The following is a 19,125-nucleotide window of genomic DNA, read 5'->3' as shown; positions in this document are numbered from 1 at the left end:
AGAGGCAGAGGACGGACTGGAACATCCAGTTGCCTACTATTCAAAGACGTTGTCTAGCAGTGAGCAGAACTACTCAGTCCTCGAAAAGGAACTGTTGGCCATGAAGCTGGCATGTCAAGAATGGCGCCATCTGCTGCAAGGGGCAAACCATAAGTTCCTTATTCGCACTGACCACAGGAATTTAAAGGTACTCCAACAAATGGAATGCACCAATTCCCGCCATGCCCGCTGGGCATATTATTTCTTACAGTTCGATTTTATTCTTACCTACATACCTGGTACCGAAAATCATGTTGCCGATGCCCTATCCCGAAGCCAAGGAGAAGAACCCACCAAGATCCAGGGTCATGAATTACTGCTTTCTAAGGCACAGAGTGTCCACCGTGATCCCTTTCTTGCATGAACTTATGGAGCAATATAAGGAGGAAGAAGCACTGCCTCGGTCAGTCATTCAAGACCCAAACGGTTTGTACTACCTAGGGAAGGCTCTCTATATCCCTTCTAAGACCCTGCAGAGCCAGATACTCAAGTGGTGCCATGACTCTCAGTTGTCGGGTCATCCTGGCATACGCAAGACACGGGATCTCATATGTCGACAATTTTGGTGGCCCACTCTCCGCAAGGACGTAGACAAATACGTCTCTTCGTGCCCGGTGTGTGCCAGTAGCAAAAATCCTACAGGGAGGCAGATGGGCTTGCTACAACAGCCAAAAGTACCAGGAAGGGCTTGGGAACATATCTCCACAGACTTTATCGTGGAGCTACCCTTCTCAAAGGGAATGAATACCATCATGGTAACTATCGATTCCTTCAGCAAACTGGCACATTTTTCAGCCTTATCCCATCTACCATCGGCTCCAGAGATGGCAGCAGTATTCCTAAGGGACATTGTCAGACTACATGGCCTGCCTAGGACTATAGTCTCGGACAGAGGATCCCAATACACCTCTAGATTCTGGACCACCTTATGCCAACAGCTAGGCATCGACAGAGCGTTGTCATCAGGTTACCATCCGCAGAGCAATGGTCAGACCGAGAGGCTAAACTCTACTCTTGAACAGTACCTTCGATGTTTTTGCTCTAATAAGCAAGAAGATTGGGTTTCCTTTCTCCCTCAGGCGGAATTCGCCTATAACAATGCTCTTCATACATCCATCAAAATGAGCCCATTCCTCTGTACTTACGGGTACCATCCTAACCCCTTGCCATGGTTAGGTTTACCTTCCACCAGGACACCTGCTATTGATAGCTTGTTGGTGGAACTCCTAGAAGTTCAGAAGACTGCCAAAAGGGCCCTGGAGTCCAGCAGACAGATGCACAAGAAATGGGCAGACCGGAGGAGAGGTAGTAATCCGGCCTGGAAGCCCAACCAGTTAGTCTGGTTGTCCACAAGGTTTTTGCCAAAATGGGTCCATGCTGGCAAATTTGCACCACGATACATAGGGCCTTTCTCCATTCTCGCTCAGATTAATCCCGGTGGCTTACAGACTTAAACTACCGGACAGACTCCGAAGGGTGCATCCAGTCTTCCATACCTCTTTGCTCAAAGAATACCAGACGGACCCGTATGCACGAAGACTGTCTAACAAGAAACCTTTACACCCACCTGTTCAAGAGGAGTATGAGGTGGCTTATCTGGTGGACTCACGATACCGTAAGGGAAGACTTCAATATCTGGTACACTGGAGGGGTTATCCTCCGGAAGAGAGAACGTGGGAACCTAGAGGTCATCTCCATGCTCCTAGGCTCATTCAACGTTTCCACCGGCTCCACCCGGGGAAACCCGGAGGGCCCCCGAAGGGAAAGGGGTATACTGTCAGGATTCGTCCATGGAAGCTGTGGAGCTCATGGCGTCTCCAATAATAGTATACTTCGGTCTAGTCCTCACCCAACATGGCGTCGCTGGGCTATAAGACGCAACCACGCCCCCTTTCCGGCGCGTTGTATCTGTGTTTCCTTCAGACTCTTCAACGCTGCGAGCTACGGATCGTCCTTCCACAGTTCTTCTTAGAGTTCCCCGCTAAGCCCTTGACTTCCCTTCATTCCGTTCACTCGGTCCTTCATATCTTGTATTCTATCCCTTCTCGCCTGTGTTCCAGTTTCTGCCTTCCCCTGTTATTTTCTTCCTGTCCTGTCCGCTAGTTTCGCACTTACCCGGTGTTTGCAGCGGTATTGTTTCTGTTTTCCTTCCTCGACCGCGGTACTGTTTTTCCCTTTTCATTTCGCAGCGCCGCGGCACTCCCGTCTTGTTTGCGGTCGCGGAGCTGTTTATTTTGGCGTCCGCGATCACGACTTGGGTACCTTCACTCTCTGGGTGCTGCCAGAGCTCTCGGTAAGTGGGAACTGTTCTATATATATATATTCCCTTCTTCATTCTCCCATCGAAGTCCAAGCTTCCTTATACGGTTATTCCGCATCTACACCGGAAGTTGCACAGAAAAGACTCCGAATTCTCTACAGTCTTTGACTATCCATCTCAAGGAAGAAATGCATCCTACCAGGGTTTTTTGTGCCTTTTTGGCTTTTTCCCTGCCATTGGAGGTTTGGCTCCTCGGGGTTCCCCTTGGGCAGGTGTTCTTTCCCTGTCAAGGTGGCCTCTGAGGGAGCCAGGCCTTATTTACGCGATAAGAAGAAGAAGACATCCCAAAGACAGTTGCCTGCCGAAGACAAGAAAGCTAGGAGAAGACCCACCACAGAAACCAAGGACAACATCTCAGAAGGGTCAGGTGAGGAGGAGGTTGGGAAAGGAGGTTACTCACCCGGTGAATGTGACACTACCTATTGCTTGTTTAATTGCTGGATTGAATGCAATCTCATAATCTCCGGAAATAGGGCAGGTGTCTAGCCAAGTCTCTTGAAGACAAACGACATCCAACCCTGGAAAACAACTCTCTTGAAACAAGTGCGCAAATCCTCTAGTGTTCCAAGAACCGAACTTGACCATTGAGGTCGAAATCTCTGGTTGGCATTAGCTTTGAGTTGTTTTGTTCAGGGCTTTTGCAAGCCACCCCAGTTGTCCGAAGATTCCTTTTCGATGTTTCTTGCTTCCCCTGAACTGTTTTTCTTATAGGAGGCTTGATTACTAGCAAATGTGATTTGGATTTGTTCCACCAAGTTGCTTTGAGCATATTCCACATTTTTTAAATCACAGTGGCTATCTAGGCTCTGGTTTCTATAATGCCGGGGAACCTCTCGCGTTTTCTCGGGGCTCTGCGCCTCATTAATTTTCTTGCATAACGGCAAGGGTGGCTGAGATTCTGTAGTTTTATAAGACTGTTTGTTGCGTTTGTCTTCATTGGTTAATTCCAGAATATCAAAGCAAAGCGACATCAGCTCAGGCGTTGCATCTAGAATACTATTAGTTATCATTTTTGATTTCAGATGTAATATCAAATGGTCGTTCTGGCCTTCCTGTGGAAATTCCACTGTTTGGATGTCGTACCATTGTATCGTTCTAAGGCACGGGACGCAATGGAGTAGGCGTAAGACATTATTGCGGTTCATAATCAGGTCGTCCTGACTTTCTATTCTTTCCATCTTCACTTTATAGATGGAGGCAGGGATTTTACAGCCTATCTGGTCATTTTGGTGTAGTGCTCTTCCCTTGGATTCTCGAGGCATTTGTTTTGTAACAAGAGCTTTGCTCATTAATGGACCATTCCCATTGCTCTTGTTTAGTACAAATTTTCGAACTTCGGGATAGTCCTCTCGATTTTCATTCCTACATTCTAATTGAGGAATGCTTTTGGTTATTTTTATCGGTCGGCGTTCTCTATCCTCATTTTTCATAAGCAGTTTTTCACGTCTTTCTTTCAAAGTGAGGAAGATCGGACTTGCCTCCACATGCAAGTCTTCATCGATCTTTGTGATCTTGGGGATCAATGCACAGGTTCTTTGCGGAAGTGGAGCGGTGAGAGGCGTCATTGGAATTATGGTTTTTGGTTCGAGACTCGTTTTGTCTTTCTCTTGGGGTGGATCGTTCTGGCTTAGCGATGGCCCAGATAGTCTCAGATTCCGTTGGTTCCGATTCATCAGCGTCCTCATAGGTTGACAGGTTCAGCAATTCATTCATTTGTTCAACATCCTTGTTTGGTTCCTCAGTTTTTTGTTCTGAGAGCTCGCCCATCGTCACCTTTTCTAAGATCCTTTTATTCTGACTTGGTTTATCTGTTCTTATATTTTGATTTACAGTAACATTTACTGTCTTTATATTGCATAAGAACTTTCTGGAATTGTTGCCACGTCGAAAGTTCTTGGTGCATTGGTTTTTGGACTTTTTATCTTGTGGTGGTTTTTTGGCTTGATTTGTGTGTATTCCAGTCAACTGATTAGGATTTCCCTTAAAGATCGCAAAGATGTTGTTGTTCCTTTCTTCCTCAGTGTCAAGGTTCCCGGAGTCACTACCTTGCTGACTTCCACATTTCTTAGTATCAGATGAGGTAGTTGGTATTTGTGGATCGAGAAAGGCCAGATTAAGTGTCGATCTCGAATTTTTTCTAGGATGTTTTGAAAGCAAGGCGTGTTTTGTTGTGCGTGTAAGCGAGAACTTACTGAGGTGGCTTTCAACGGGATATCAGATACTTCAGTTTTCTTTAGCTCTTCCAGTCTTTTTTCCTCTTGTTATTTCCTGCTGTGTAGATTCATCTTTGGTTAGATCTATGGGGGGTGGTATTGTAACGATCTCCTCTTGGCTTCTATCTATGTTACAAGCTAGTGGTTCCAGTGGAGATTCAACTGTGTTCGAATTAGACTCCAGGGTTTTTTTTTTTTAAATTATTTTTATTCAAACAAAACAACAATACAACAAAACATATATAAAAACTTTCAACAACATAACCACTGCACTCCCCCCCCCCCTTATGAGCCTATTTGTTCCTCGCCCTCTGTATCTGTTCCGTGTGTCAGGGCTTCGCTGCTTCCGGATTCTGCTGGGGCCAATACTGCTCCAAACATTTCAGCTATCAGCAGTTTCCATGCCATGAGGGAGCCCATTTCCTCATTCCCCCCCCGTGCTACTAGCCTCTTGCCACACAACTGTTTCAGCCTCCGCCCATTTTTGTAGGTCCTTCCACCACACCTCCACCCGCGGCCTGTGACACTCCTTCCATCCCATGGCGATCCTACGTTTCGCGAGCACGTATGCCAGATCTTTCAATTTCCCAACATGTTTGCATTTCCGCGCTCTGGGATACCCCCCCAGCAGGCAGGCCCAGGCCGAGTCTATTATGAGCGTGACCCCCTTCTCCGCTAGCTTCTGTGCAACCTCCCCCCAATAGACTTCAATTACCGGGCACGCCCAGAACATGTGTATCATGTCTGCGTTCTCTTCGTCACACTTGGGGCAAGCCTGGCGCCCCACATTTCTGAACCTTGATATTCTCCGAGGGGTCATGTACGCCCTGTGCGTTATGTACAACTGCAGTTGTTTAAACCTGGCATTTCTCGACACCTTCTTGTGATATCCCAAAGCCCGTTCCCACATCCCATCCTCCATCGGGGCTCCCATCTCTGTTTCCCATTCTGATCTCAAATGCACCAGATCCCTCCCGATCTTAGTCATCAACATCTCGTACAACCTGGACACCTCATGCCCACCCTCTGATGTATCGTATATCACCTCGACAGCGGTGTCCGGCTCCTCCGCCAAAATGGCTTCAGGCCACCTACTCCTAATCTCCTGTACTACCCTGTGATAAGTGACATATTGGCCACCGTGCAGTCCTGACGTTGTCCCAAGTTCCCCAAACTCCGCAATAGCCCCTTCCTGCCAGATGTCTCCCAAGGTGACTAGACCCACCGACTCCCAATAAGTCCTAATGATTACCCTCAGTTGCCTGTCCCCCTTCGTCAGCGCGACCAGCGGTATCTGCGGGACACACGGGAAAGGGTCTCCCATCATGCGGCAGGCTCGGCGCCACATGTTCCATCCCACCAACAGCATTTTAGGGCGCTCGCTCATATCCGAGCTAGCCACCCAGATCATTTCCCGCAAGTAAAAAGGAGCACAGTCCCTCCCGAACAACCTGTGTTCAGGGGTCTCCTCATCAGAGAGCCACCTAGCCACATACTGCAGTTGTGCCGATACATAATACGCCTCGAAATTAGGCAGTTTAATACCGCCTTTCTCATAGAAGTTCTGCAGCTTCCATAATGCAACTCTGTGTCGGGTACCATGCCACAAAAAGTCTCTGCACATACTGTGCAGCTTAACAAAAAACTTCCTAGGGATCATATAAGGGATATTGTTGAAATAATGCAAAAGTCGGGGCAGGACCACCATTTTAAGCATAGCCCCTCGACCCATCATCGCTAGGGGCAACCTTCCCCAAAACCTCATGCATTTCCCAATTTTTTCTATAGCGATTTCAGTGTTGTGCTTGTGTTCTTCTTCAATAGAGTGATACACGTCTATCCCCAAGTAGCGGAATGAACCTGTCGCCCACGGAATCTGCAACACAGGTAACCTCTCTACAGGCTTTCCCACGTACCTCCCCAGCGGGAATAGACAAGATTTTTGAGGGTTCACCGCTATACCGGACAGCTTGGCATACCGCTCCATCACCTCCAACACATACTGAAGATTCTCTTCCGGGTACCTTAGATACAATAACAGGTCATCTGCGTACAAGGATATGAGATGCCTCTCCCCTCCTACCTCGATGCCGATCGGCTCATATTGTTGCCTGAGGTATATTGCTAGGGGCTCCAGGGCCAGAATGTATAACATCGGGGACAATGGGCACCCTTGTCTAGTGCCTCTGCCCAGCTGCCATCTCTCCGACACCACTGCACCCGTACGGACCCTGGCTAGCGGTTCGCTATATAGCATTCCAGCCCATTTAACATAGCCTGGCCCCATGCCATACCCACGCAGGGCCGCCAGCAACCACGGCCATTTAACAGAATCAAACGCTTTGACTGCGTCCAATGCCACAATCGCCATTTCACTGTCCTGACTGCACCCCCATTCAACCACTCGGTGGAGTCGTCTATGGTTGTGAGTGATGTTCCTACTCGGGACATAGCCCGTCTGGTCTGGGTGAATCAGCTTACCGATCACTCTCCGCATTCTGTTGGCCAAAACAGCTGTCAGGATCTTACTGTCCTGATTCAACATTGACAGGGGCCTGTAGGAGCCACAGCTATGTCCCGGTTTATTAGGTTTGGGGAGCGGTATAATAATCGCCTCCCTAAGCGACTCCGGCAACCGTCCTACTTCAAACGCCTCGTTGAGCATTTCTAGCATGGGTGGGAGCACCTCCTCCTCATACATTTTATAGAATTCGCTAGGGAACCCATCCTCCCCCGGAGCCTTGCTGGTGGGCAACTGCCGCACCGTCTCTTTCAGTTCCTCAAGCATGATCGGTGCATCGAGCTCCTCCCTCTCCTCGTCACTCACCTTGGGCAGGCCTATGTCCTCCAGTACCTCATCAATCTCCTCTTGGCTGCTCCCCCCATCATCCTCATATAAAGCAGTATAATATTCCGCAAATGCCCTGTTTACTCCTTCTTGAGTGTCCACCGTCTCGCCCTCCTCACCGGTTACAGTTCGAATCGGGGACCTGGGGGCTTCACTCTTATATAGCCATGCTAGGAGCCGGCCCGTTTTATCTCCTCCCGCGTGTTGCCTTTCTATGTATTTTTTGTAGTTTAAGTTACTGAGCCTGTCCCAGTGTTCCGCGCACTTCCGCTGTAATCTGAATGTCTCCTCCGTATCTGCCCCACCTCCCTCCAGCTCTTTCTCCAGTTCAATCTCAGCCGCCTGTAGTTCAGCCAGAACCCCACCCAGCAACCCCTTTGACTTCGCAATGGCAACCCCCCGCATCACCACCTTAAAGGCCTCCCATAGAGTGCCCGCCGACTGCACACTGCCAGTATTTATTTCGAAGTAAGCAATGATCTCATCTCTTAGATCCTCCCTGAAAACGGGGTCTTTGAGCGCCTCTGCCCGGAGGCGCCACGTCGGTATTTGCGCCCTGGGGGGGCAATACTGCCACCCCAGGACCAGGGGCGAGTGATCCGAGAGAACCCTCGCTTTGTATTCTAAATGAGTACTCTCAGCAACCACGTCCGGGGTGGCAAAGATATAATCAAGCCTCGTGTGTAGCTTATGCGGGGCCGAGTAGTGCGAGTACTGCCTCCCCTCAGGGTGTTTCACTCTCCACACATCTGCCAAGCCAAAGTCTGCTAGCAACCTCTGCAAAACCCTGGCTGCTGGGCTGGGCCTGGCCGCCCCCCCATCCGACCTGTCTACTCCTGGATTCAAGACACAATTAAAGTCCCCTCCCCAAATCACCCCAGCCCCCACACCCACACTCAGCTTGGTACACAGTGTCCTAAAGTATGCCGCCGTGTTTTGGTTAGGAGCGTAGGTATTTACTTAGACTCCAGGGTTGAGCTCACCTGAGCACGCGTTTTCTTGTTCAGGGAGGGCAGCCCCTGGGGATCCAGGTAGGCGCAATTGTTTCCCTCACTGGCAGTCTCCGTTGGAGTTTTCCTTGTTTTTAGTAGGTTGAGTGCTTCTTTTGTGATTTCCGCCAGCAGCTTCTTTTCCAGTACATTAGTTTTTCTTTGATCCAGGAGAGTGTTTAGTGAAGCCTCAATTCTTTTATTAGAGTCTCGCTGTACCTGATTAGTTATTGTAGTTTCCATGTCCAGGCCTACCAATTTTGAGTTGATCATTGCGACCAGTGTGGACAGATCTCTGAGGTTCCCATCCACTTGCTCATATAGCTTTAAAAACGGAGCTATTGATATGTTAAGAGAAGACATCACTATAGGTTGGATATCTTTCATTATACATCCTACTAGTTCAGAGCAAAGCTCCTTGTTCCCATGTTGTGAGATTAGATGAATTCGGGATTTAGGGCACCTTGGTTTGGTGTACTGTTGCTCTGAAGAGGAAGAATCGGACGATGTAGACAAAGAGGTGGGCGATTTTCTCGCATCAAAGGCGTCTCTATGCCTTAAAGGAGGTATTGTAGTTCTCGTTGTCTGGTAGGATGTTTTTGTGCCTTTTCTCTGAGAGCACGGCAGAGTAGGAGATGTGCTGTGATCGATACGCCTTCGTTTCCCGTAGGCATTTTTCCATTTCGATAGAGACGACGTTCCCAGGGTCTCCTGCATTACATATCTACTATGTTTTCAATGGCCTCCTTGACACTAGGATCTTGCATCGTAGGGTCTACTTTGTCTTTAATTGTGGAACGTCGAGATTTGTTAATTAACGAGATGTCGTTTAGAATTTTGTTGACGACCTCCAGTGAGTTTCTTCTATTAGATCCCGTAGTAGTAGGCTCGTTACTACAGAGATTCTCCATTGTGGCGTGACGAGCTTGAAGGAATACTTCGTCATCGTTAGATGTACCAAACCATTCAGCACTGAGTCCCTGTTTTGGCTTTAAACGTAGAGACTCTTCTCCGCTTGCCGGAAGGCTCTTCATGATAGTTGGGGACGAGCCAGCTACTTTCGTGATCGTGCTTTTCTCGATCGCCTCCATCTCGGTAACCTGTGGCATAGAGCCGCTTTCATCGAGGGCCAAAAACCGCCCCACTCCAACTTCCAGTGTCAACCTGCAGGGGGGTCCACTTGTACCTAATCCGACATCGCAAGCATCATGGATGACGTGCGTACAAGGTAGGTCTCTTTCCGGGGCTCTTTCAGTGTTTGCGAGAGCGGGACATAAGGCCGCTGGACAACTCACCATCCGGTTTTCAGCCGCATTTTGCGATTGTATAGAGCTCTGCAAGTTAATGTTAGTATCATCATCTGCTTTAGAGTGTCTTCTTCTGTTTTGCAACTGGTCTGGGTCTAGTCTATATTCAGGACCAGAAGCGGGTGATAAACTGTTTCTCTCCCCCGTGCAGTCACAATCAGACTTGCAGTCAGACTTACAATCAGTCTTGCTCAGCTGCCGCCGTGTGGGTTTGCAAGAGGCAGCTAACGAATTCCAACGGCGCAGCTGTAGTCTTGTTTGTGGATGTATCTGTTTTTCTACGTGTAAGCGGCCAGATGGCACCATTTTAGTACAAGCCAGTTGGTCCGCATTTGATTTTCCATTTGTTTCTTGCATTTCAGACATCCCCTTGCTAGGGGCAAATACTCAAGGAGTGTTCAGATGTGTGTTCCAGTCTGGTCTGGTCGTGTCTGTTCACGGTGCGATCCCAGCTCCAAAGCACAAGGGGATAAGAGATTAAGGGATCAAGCCCCTGCAGTCTCCCGTAATCACCCAGGCCCCGCTGTTAGGCTATTGGACTCTAACGCTATGCTCGGGTTTCACAGGTTTGATGATATCCGAGTTTAGCTTAAGGCGCTAATCGGCTCACCTTATTTACCCAGAGCAGTGGGTACGTCCAGACTCCAGTCTCCGCCCTGTATGAGGTTGCTCGACAGTCAGCTATCAGTTATCAGCCTCGCGATTAGCGCTTACACGCTTGCACGTCTTGATCACGGCAGATCACTTTTCGTCCACTTTCCGCTCCTTTACTTTTTGGCTACGACACAAACCCCCAATAACACTCCATTGATTGGGAGAGATTGGGAGAGACTAGAGGGTATTTTGTGGAGAAGAGTTTTGAATCTCCCCAATTGAGTACCTATTGCAAGCCTGAAATATGAGCTAGGCTTGCACTCGTTAAGAGCACACCTAGAATGGAAGTGGCTTTATCTGTATAGGCGGATTCTGGTTCCCCCTTCCCTCTCTCCATACAAAGAGGTCTTGTCCGCCCTACGAGGCCAAAAGAACTTGTACTTGAATAATCTGGAAAGGGTCTGTGTTAACATCTTAGCAGAATCATAAAGTCTCAAAGAAATTCTGATTCAGAATCCCTTGAAAATGAAAGAACAAATGAAAAGGATGGACTGGATTAGAACCATTGTAATGATGAGAAAAGCCAAAATATGCTCCTCAATGACCCTCGCAGATAAACCCAGAAACTCATTACCAACTTATTTGAAGAAATTCCCAGACTCCACCTTAGAGAAGAATTTCTACGCTTCCGTCTAAATCTATTGCCCACCTTGAATAACTGAGACCCTATGATTAACTTATGAAAAGGCAATGAATAATAAGTTTGTTTGCTATATTGTTTTTTTTTCTCTTTCTGCTTTTAATCTGATTTTGAATTCATTTTTTTTTATTTTTTTAACTGTGTACCATTTATATTTTATGCATGATTTGAGATATTGGTTTCATGATGTCTTCGTATAAATAATGATTTGTGAAAAGTCGAATTATATGTTTTGACTGTATCACAATAAAAAAATAAATGTGTGTATTTTATAACTTCTCATTTGTGTGATAGTCTTAATCCAGTCTGTTCGGGATACGTCTGACTTAACTTCCTCTGGGTTATCTACCAAGTTAGGTATGCTGCGGTCACATTGCCCCAGAACGTACATTACTTGTTTATTGAGTTGTATTAGATAGCTATTTTGACCATTGGTGAGTTCACAAAGAACATTCCTGTATGGGGAGTCTTTGGTGGAGATTTGTATGCATCTCAATAGGGTTAATATTTTCCAACAAAGGCTCATTCTTAAGGATGCCAGCACTAATTCATATCTGAGGCTACGCATAGGATAGCTCAAAGGGCTATGTAAGACTTGCTTCCATATTTTTCCTCCGACTCTGTTCCAATTTGTCATTTGTGAATCAGGAATCGTTTAAAAGCCATATAGCACTAATGGAACAACCTTTGCTTTGTAGTAGTTTAGCAAAGGGATTATTGAAAATGTACAGTAGGTCAAAAATATTTTCTTCATCTGTGCTATTAATAGCATAAGTTTATGTTCTATATCTTCCTCTCGTGAGGCCCTTGACTGAGCTGATTTTGGTATTGCGTAGTTCTCCAACTGCCATTTATAATTGCAATTGCGGGTTCCATGATTTTTGATTATTAGAATTTGAAATTTAGCAGGATTAATCAATAAATAATTTTTTCATGCATACATTTCAAATCCATTTAATAGTTGTTGCAGACCTTTTCGGTGTGTAATCTAGCAGGACAATGTCATCTGCGTATTGTGAGAAACGTGAAGGTGTCTCCCTATCTAGTCCCTGGGGATCTGTCATCCAGGTGGCCAGGACACTGCCATTGCAGTTTGGGTCCAGTTCCTGTGGGTGGACCAGTGCTGGAGAATCACCTGGATGGGGGGGGGGTTGAGGGGAGTGGGAGTGTGACACTGATGGGTGAGACACAGTATCCACCTTCTTTAAACACATTTTCCCCATTCTACAATGTAGGATATTCCAAAACACTGCCCCCCATTTTCCGATAAGAACAATTTCGCACAACACGAAAGACAACAGACTAAGACCAGAGCCGTAAACCTGACATGTCCCAATACAAGGGTCAGGCAATTGATCAGAATCACACACCTGACTGCCCTTTGCCTTCCCCACAGGGATAAAAGGTGGAGCACAAGAGCACAGGACGAGCAAGGCAGAACGCACGACTTGAGAGCTAACTCAGCATGGCAGTTCAAGAGGAGGAGAAAGGTGGCACGAGTTGAGAGGATACCAAGAGGAGAAGTGACCTTGTCCTTATCGACAGAGACCCGTGGAGCCTCAAGAGAAGAAATTGTAAGATCATGAAGATCTTACAGATGTCAACGGTACCGAAGCGCCTCCTCTGCTGACAGCCGAGCCGGGGAGAGATGCATGGCCCAATGGTACCGGCCTTGACTCTACAGACAAGAAAGCAAAGCAGTTCATCACAGCCGATGAGTCGACGGGATAGCCGATAAAGAAACCGAACTGTGTTGAACGAAAGTAGCAAGCAGCTAATTGAACTTTGGATAAACAAAGAACTGTTGATAAAAGAAAAGGGGAAAGCCAGCATAGTAGAATCAAACACCACATGGGTGTTCACTCGAGAAATGCTAGGTGCTTACCCTGCTATTGAACTACAGTTAGCAGAAGGCTTGGGAGAAAGGCGAGAAGAGGGGTCAAGGTGGTCATACTGGGGACTTGTCAAATCCCCCATACAGTCGAAAGTCTTTGTCCGACAGATAATTGTGAAGCGAAGGGAAACAAATCCTGCTTGGTGAAAAGACATTCAGACTCGTGAGTCAAGAGTCTAAACTTCCATGAGCAGTGTGTTGACCGGGTGGAAAGTATGGTAGAGGGAGAAGCCGAAAGAAAAGCCATTGTGAACCTAAAGGAGGGAGGCTGGGAGTTGAAAAGGGGTCTGAACCCGGAACGGGGAGATCCAGGGGTGGAAAATCACCACCCAAAGTTCGATGAGATAGAATTGAGTTGTCGCAACGACTGTGAGAGGTCTGTGCCCAGAAAAAAGGGGGACCCAGGGGTGAGACCGTAACCCAAAGCCATACATGGAACAGAACTTTGTGTTTGTTTGTTGAAAATATCGGCCCTTCAAGACAGACTTTTTTTTAAAAAGAGACTTAACCATCGAAGATCCTGATAGCTGGAACGGAACTATCGGCTCGTTCTGGAAAAGCTCGAGTGTGTGCTTTGCTCAGGAGATGCACCTTGTCCCGTGCTGAAAACGTGGGGAAGGGAGATCACTGGCAATTACATCCTGACTTTTTTTTTAGTATATGCCTTTTACGTTGATAAGACGCCACAAGGACTGCCTTATTTTTCATTTGATGGTCAAAGCTTGCTTCCATCTTAGATTTAGGTTTAGGTTAGGAGTTTTTCCTACCTGCATATTGTTTAAATAAACACCCTTGAATCGTGATCACTTGTGTCTGTCTTTACTGTTGTCATCATGAGTTCTTTACAGTATGCAATCCACTGGAGAGATTGGGAACCAACTTTTGGACTTCCTAAGGAATGACGGGCTAACACATCATTGAGATCTGCCAGATAGAGGTTAAAGAGACAGGCAGCTAAAATGCATCCCTGCCTCACGCCTCTATCTGTAGCTATCTCGACAGATAAGTCGCCTTGAGCGTTTAATCTTATATGTGTAGTGGTGTCTTGATATAGGCTCATTAGGATTGCCAGGTGACTTTTAGGGATCTCCCACTTATCAAGTTTTGCCCATAATTGATTTATCTTAATGGTATCAAAAGCTCTTGATAGATCTAACCATGATCCATATAACGTATGTCTTTTTGTGATTGGCTTGAGATCACTGACATTATGACTCCATTAAGAGAGGTGGAAAGTCCCTTGCAAAACCCAGTTTGGAATTTGCTTAATATCTTTGCACAGCCAATCCATTCTAGTAGATTTCTCAAAACCGCAGAAGCGAATATCTTTCCGTCCACATCCAAGAAGGCGATTAGGAGATAATTTGCTGGGTCTACCCGATCACCCTTCTTATGTATAGGAATGATAACTGCACTCTTCCAGGACTCCAGGAGTTTCTGAATTCTTTGATATTCTTTAAAGACTGCGGTTAAAATGGTTGATCATAATTCAATGTTTGTTTTGAGAATTGAGTTTGTTAAACCATTGGGGCCAGGAGCTCTTGAAGCAGAAAATTCTTGATCAATTCTGTAATTAGGTCTTTATCAAAGAATATATTCTACTCTTCTTTGGGATTTATAAATATAAAGTTTTCTATTTGTCGCTAGAAGATCTCTCTAAAGTAAGTATACCAGCTGTCATTGGTGATAACATTACTTTGAATTTGAGTTTGGGTTTGTTGCAAGTTATTTATAATTTTCCCAAAACTGCCTCTATTTTTGGAAACTAGGGTATTTAACATTATTTCTCCATCCCTTTGAAGACGCAGGCGTCTATGACCTCTTGACCAATTTGTGTAGTTGTTTATAAGAGCGTTCTCGTCTGTGTTCCTGTTTAAGTGGGACATTTTAGTGTGTTTTTCAATTAAGAATGGCTTTTCTCAGGTCTTTCTTCTTTTGCCATGATATTTCATCAAAAACATAGATGCGTTTTTAGGGCCATCTGGCCTAATTGAGCTTGGCTGATCTATTTCCCACAAAAAAATTTAAAAAGTGTTTGGGTTGCTGATTTTATTTACACATTTCTTCGCATTTTGCATAGTCTTTTTCTAGTTTATTTAGAATTTTACCATTATGTTTGAATTTCTTGAATCTGTTTTTAGTATTACTTATTAGTAAGTTTGTCTTATACTTCATATCTCCCTCCTAGTTCCTTACACACCCCATATATATATTTAATTAAATTTGACTGAATTTCAACCAAGAAAACGATCAACAAAATGTGGTCAAAGGTAAAAGGTGAAATGTTTTTCGAACAAGTAGGCTAATATGTTTTTTTATGGTCACTAGAACCGCCTCTTAGGATGTTAAAATGTGTACAGCAATTAAACGGGTCAGTGGAGAGGAAGAGAGAGGGCAGAATGGAATGACTTTTCCCGCTTGACCACATTGAAAGTACTGGCACATTACCTTTGATATTACCATTAACCATTTTCAAATCCCAATTCTGTAGGAACTTTAACCATTTTTTCCCATTTATTGAGGGTTATTTGTATGCAATAGACTCACCATTCCAATTTAAAGTTATACATTGAGGATTCAGGTCACCCAGTATCAAAATGCCTGCTCCCACATATTGGTCTTTTACCTTCAAAGTAAGTAAGAGTAAGGCATATAGTGAGTCCAGGAAGTCGATTAGGTTTGAATTTGAGGAGTTCTAGTACATATTTATGACAATAATACCTGCAGGATAACTTTCAGAGCTAAACGAGATCTTTGCTGCAAGAATACTCAAGCGCCCAGTAGGAATCATTTCTAAAGATTTAATCTTGGCAGTACTTACTGATGTCATTGGACTACCGGCAGGTCTGCTAAGGTTTGCTCTTATGGCTGATTCCTCTATGGTGCTAAAACCCTCTTATTACGCGTTGGAACAGCCAAGTTTCATGAAAAAGCATTAGATCATAGTGGTTGAATATTTCATCTCTCTCAGATTTCAACCTGAAGGATCCAGAATCCTGCGTATTCCAACCTAAGATCCTGAGCTCACTCACTCCTAAAGTAATTCTTTATTTTCCTTCATTTTCTCATATACAAAGCTCATTATTTCTGGTTCCATTTCCCACATCACATTGTAGCTAGCAAATTCTCATTTTTGTCTATACACGAGAGGCTCAATTTCAGCTCTTTTCTCGAAGGGGTGTAATTTTTAGAGGATTTGTTTAATCTCTCTTGCTTTTTTCTCCTAATTCAGTCTGTGGGGTTTCATGATTAATAATAGGAGTGCTGGAAACATCTCCAAGCCCACAATCTTTGTTTCCCCCATGGTATTTTCAGCACTATAGAAATGGGTGCGTGGCCTGATCGCTTTATCGTGTGACACTCAATATGAGTGATATTACCGAAGTGTGGCATTGAGACCCATGCATAGTCTATACGTGAAAAAGAGCGATGAACATGAGAGAAAAAGTGTATCCCTTGTCAGACCCACAGAGTCGGCCAGAGATCAACTAACGACAAATAGGCAAATGTTTGCTTGAGCGTGATAGAAGGCATAGCGTGTAACTATACTACGATCCTGAATGTGGTCCCACGCAATATTGAAATCTCCAAGAAGTATTAGTTCGCCTACCCTAAAAGATTCCAGATGTATTAAAGTCAATTTTCAAAAAACCCGCTTGGGCTACATTGGGAGCATATGTTGAAGCGACGGTGAGTGTCAAAATGCCCACCACCAGGATTGCAAATATATAGCGGCCCTCTTTATCAGCCTTAGTACGTACCACCGTAATTTGGGGACCCGACCGGAGTACTATAAGTACACCGGCCACCTTCCCTGCTGCATTCGCTTGCAAGATAACCAGGTAATGTCCAAACGCAATTCATGTCTGTCTGTCGCTTGGATATGAGTCTCTTGAAGCGCCACCAAGTCCAGTTGCCAAGAAGGCTTCTAGCTTTCTACGTTTTAAGAGGGTATTAAAGCCCCATATATTGATCATTAGGCATTTGAATTAAATTGACGTAGATGGGACCCAAAGAATGCTAATGAATATCTGGACCTGCACCTACATTATGTAAGGTAGGCATGGTATCAAAAGTACGACAGACGCATTAAAGTATAGTTCAAGGGTGTTTATTGAACTTTGCATGGGTTGGAAAAAAAACCTATCTAAACCTAATTCTAATGATGGAAGCAAGCTACCACCATCAAATAAAAGAAAACACTGTCCTAGTCAAGTCCAGTCAAATAAAAAATAGCCTATACTAAGAAACCTATTGCCAAACCCTATTCTAAAGAACAAAAGGGGCGTGGGATGTTGCAATGTGTAAAAATAGTGTGTAACAAACAAAAAAGGGCAGGTAACGTAGTAGTTCAGGATTGCTGAACTGTAACTACGCCTTCCCCACGTTTCAGCAACCGACAAGGCGGAACAATATAGCACCTGGAGCACACGCTGACTTCTTTGGCATGAGGAGGCAATCTCTAAGGCACACCATACCTTTCAGCATAGCGTCCTTTTTGTATCGTATCAAGTCTCTCTGTGGTCTTGGTCCATATATAACAATTTAAACCATTTTACATTCTCTTCTCTTGGTCTCCCTCAACTGGGGTCAGACCTCTTTCTTCTTCTCAATGGAATCTCCCTCAATCTGCCTTGGATTCCCCTTTTTCTTAGAATACTCAATAGATCCCCCTCTGCCTGGATCAGACCATGTGTTTCAAAGAATGCTTCACACAACTTCTCTTCTTATCTCCAAGAGTGGAGATCTCCTTGCTGAAGTCCGAAAATGATTGCCTAATCTCAGATGTAAACGATGAGAATTGCAGTTGAAAAGAGGCTGCACATTTTTCCTGAAAGTCCTGAAAGCTTTTTGCAAAGTCCTCCTTAGACACAGCCATTTCTGGACACTCACTGCATGGCTCCAATGGAACAGTACTTACTAATGTTTCTTTGAATGGGGGTGTCTCTGGCTCTTTTGCCCACAGTTTCTGCAATGGGTTAAGTGACATTTGGTGAGCCAGAATGAGCTCAGCCCTGGGTATGTTTCTTTCTTCCTCTCGGCATATGCATGGTTTGCATGGGGGGCGCGCTATCTCCTTTATTGCTGCTGATGGTTCTGTTTCAAAAGCTGTCTCAATTGAAAGAACTTGAGGAGATCCCTTCCTCCTGTCCTTATCCGCATTGCAGGGCCTACCGGGCCTTCAGCTGTGATCGGGGGAGGAAGCTGTGTCTCTACAGATCGTGACCCATGCAATTGCTTTATATAGGTGGGTAGGCGGAGACATACCTGCTAATATCCAAAGCCCTACAAATCACTTTTGCATGGAAAACATTCCGTAGCTCCGACCTCCCTCTGGGCCATGCCCCACTGAGCGAAGCGAACCAATGCAACCAGCTTATTTTGTTACACAGTGGTCCCCGCAATCACGTGCCACTGTCTCCAGCTGCTCCTCGCCACCACCCAATACCGTGCAGTCTGTACAATCTCCTACGAGGCAACTGACCGGCTATACAGCGGCTCCGCCCCACAGCCGAAAAGGCTGCTTTCCAAACATGGGCAACACTGCCCCTATTAAAGCAAAGGGGAACGTCCCTGTTACTTCTGCAACTCCTCTACCACATTCCAGCTCGCTGTGGAATCACTCCCAGCCAGCAGTCAGGGAGATGCCAAGGATTAGGAGTTCTGATCCGAAATTGCTGCTGTTTAGAGTAGGAGCACACCCACGCACATCTTTAACGTGCGGCGGCCATCTTGGAATCCATGTAAAGTTTTAAAGGAAAATGCAATAAAAGGGTGTGGGTGTGCAAGAGAATGAGAAGGAAGGATAATAGAGCAATAGAGTAATAGCAAATAACCATAGCTGGGAAATGGAAAGCTAGGCTCCTGACTTGCTTTTTACAAGACTTCTGATTGGAGCAAAAGTTAGGGAACTTTCCATTAAGATTGCATCATGGATTAAATTCAAATCCCTCTGTATCTTCCACAAGGCTCCCTGGGGTCGGGGATCAAACTATCTGCAACTATCTTACTAAATATTCCCCCTCTAGACCCTTACGCTCCTCTGGCACCAACTCTTTGTGCGTAAAGCGTTTCGCTAAACAGAGGGCAGGACGTCAATCTCTTTCCTCAGCTGGCTCCCTTCTTTGGAACAGCCTCCCCCTCCCTCTTCATCTTGAGCAGGACTTTCTTAAATTCGGGAAGCTCCTCAAGACTTTCCTCTTTACCTCTGCCTTCCCCTC

The 19,125-nt window shown here is 45.6% G+C and overlaps 1 protein-coding gene across 2 annotated transcripts in view; it reads left to right on the top strand.

Annotated features, from left to right (window-relative positions):
* The window catches only part of MAN2C1 (mannosidase alpha class 2C member 1), a 932,858-nt gene that overhangs the window by 323,661 nt on the left and 590,072 nt on the right, over positions 1–19,125 (top strand). The window lies entirely within an intron of this gene.

The sequence above is a fragment of the Ambystoma mexicanum genome, chromosome 11 (genome assembly GCF_040938575.1).
Source record: "Ambystoma mexicanum isolate Mex_15411 chromosome 11, UKY_AmexF1_1, whole genome shotgun sequence".
Lineage (NCBI taxonomy): Eukaryota > Metazoa > Chordata > Amphibia > Caudata > Ambystomatidae > Ambystoma > Ambystoma mexicanum.
The sequence above is the reverse complement of the archived record's forward strand: the minus strand, read 5'-3'. Positions and strand labels throughout refer to the sequence as shown.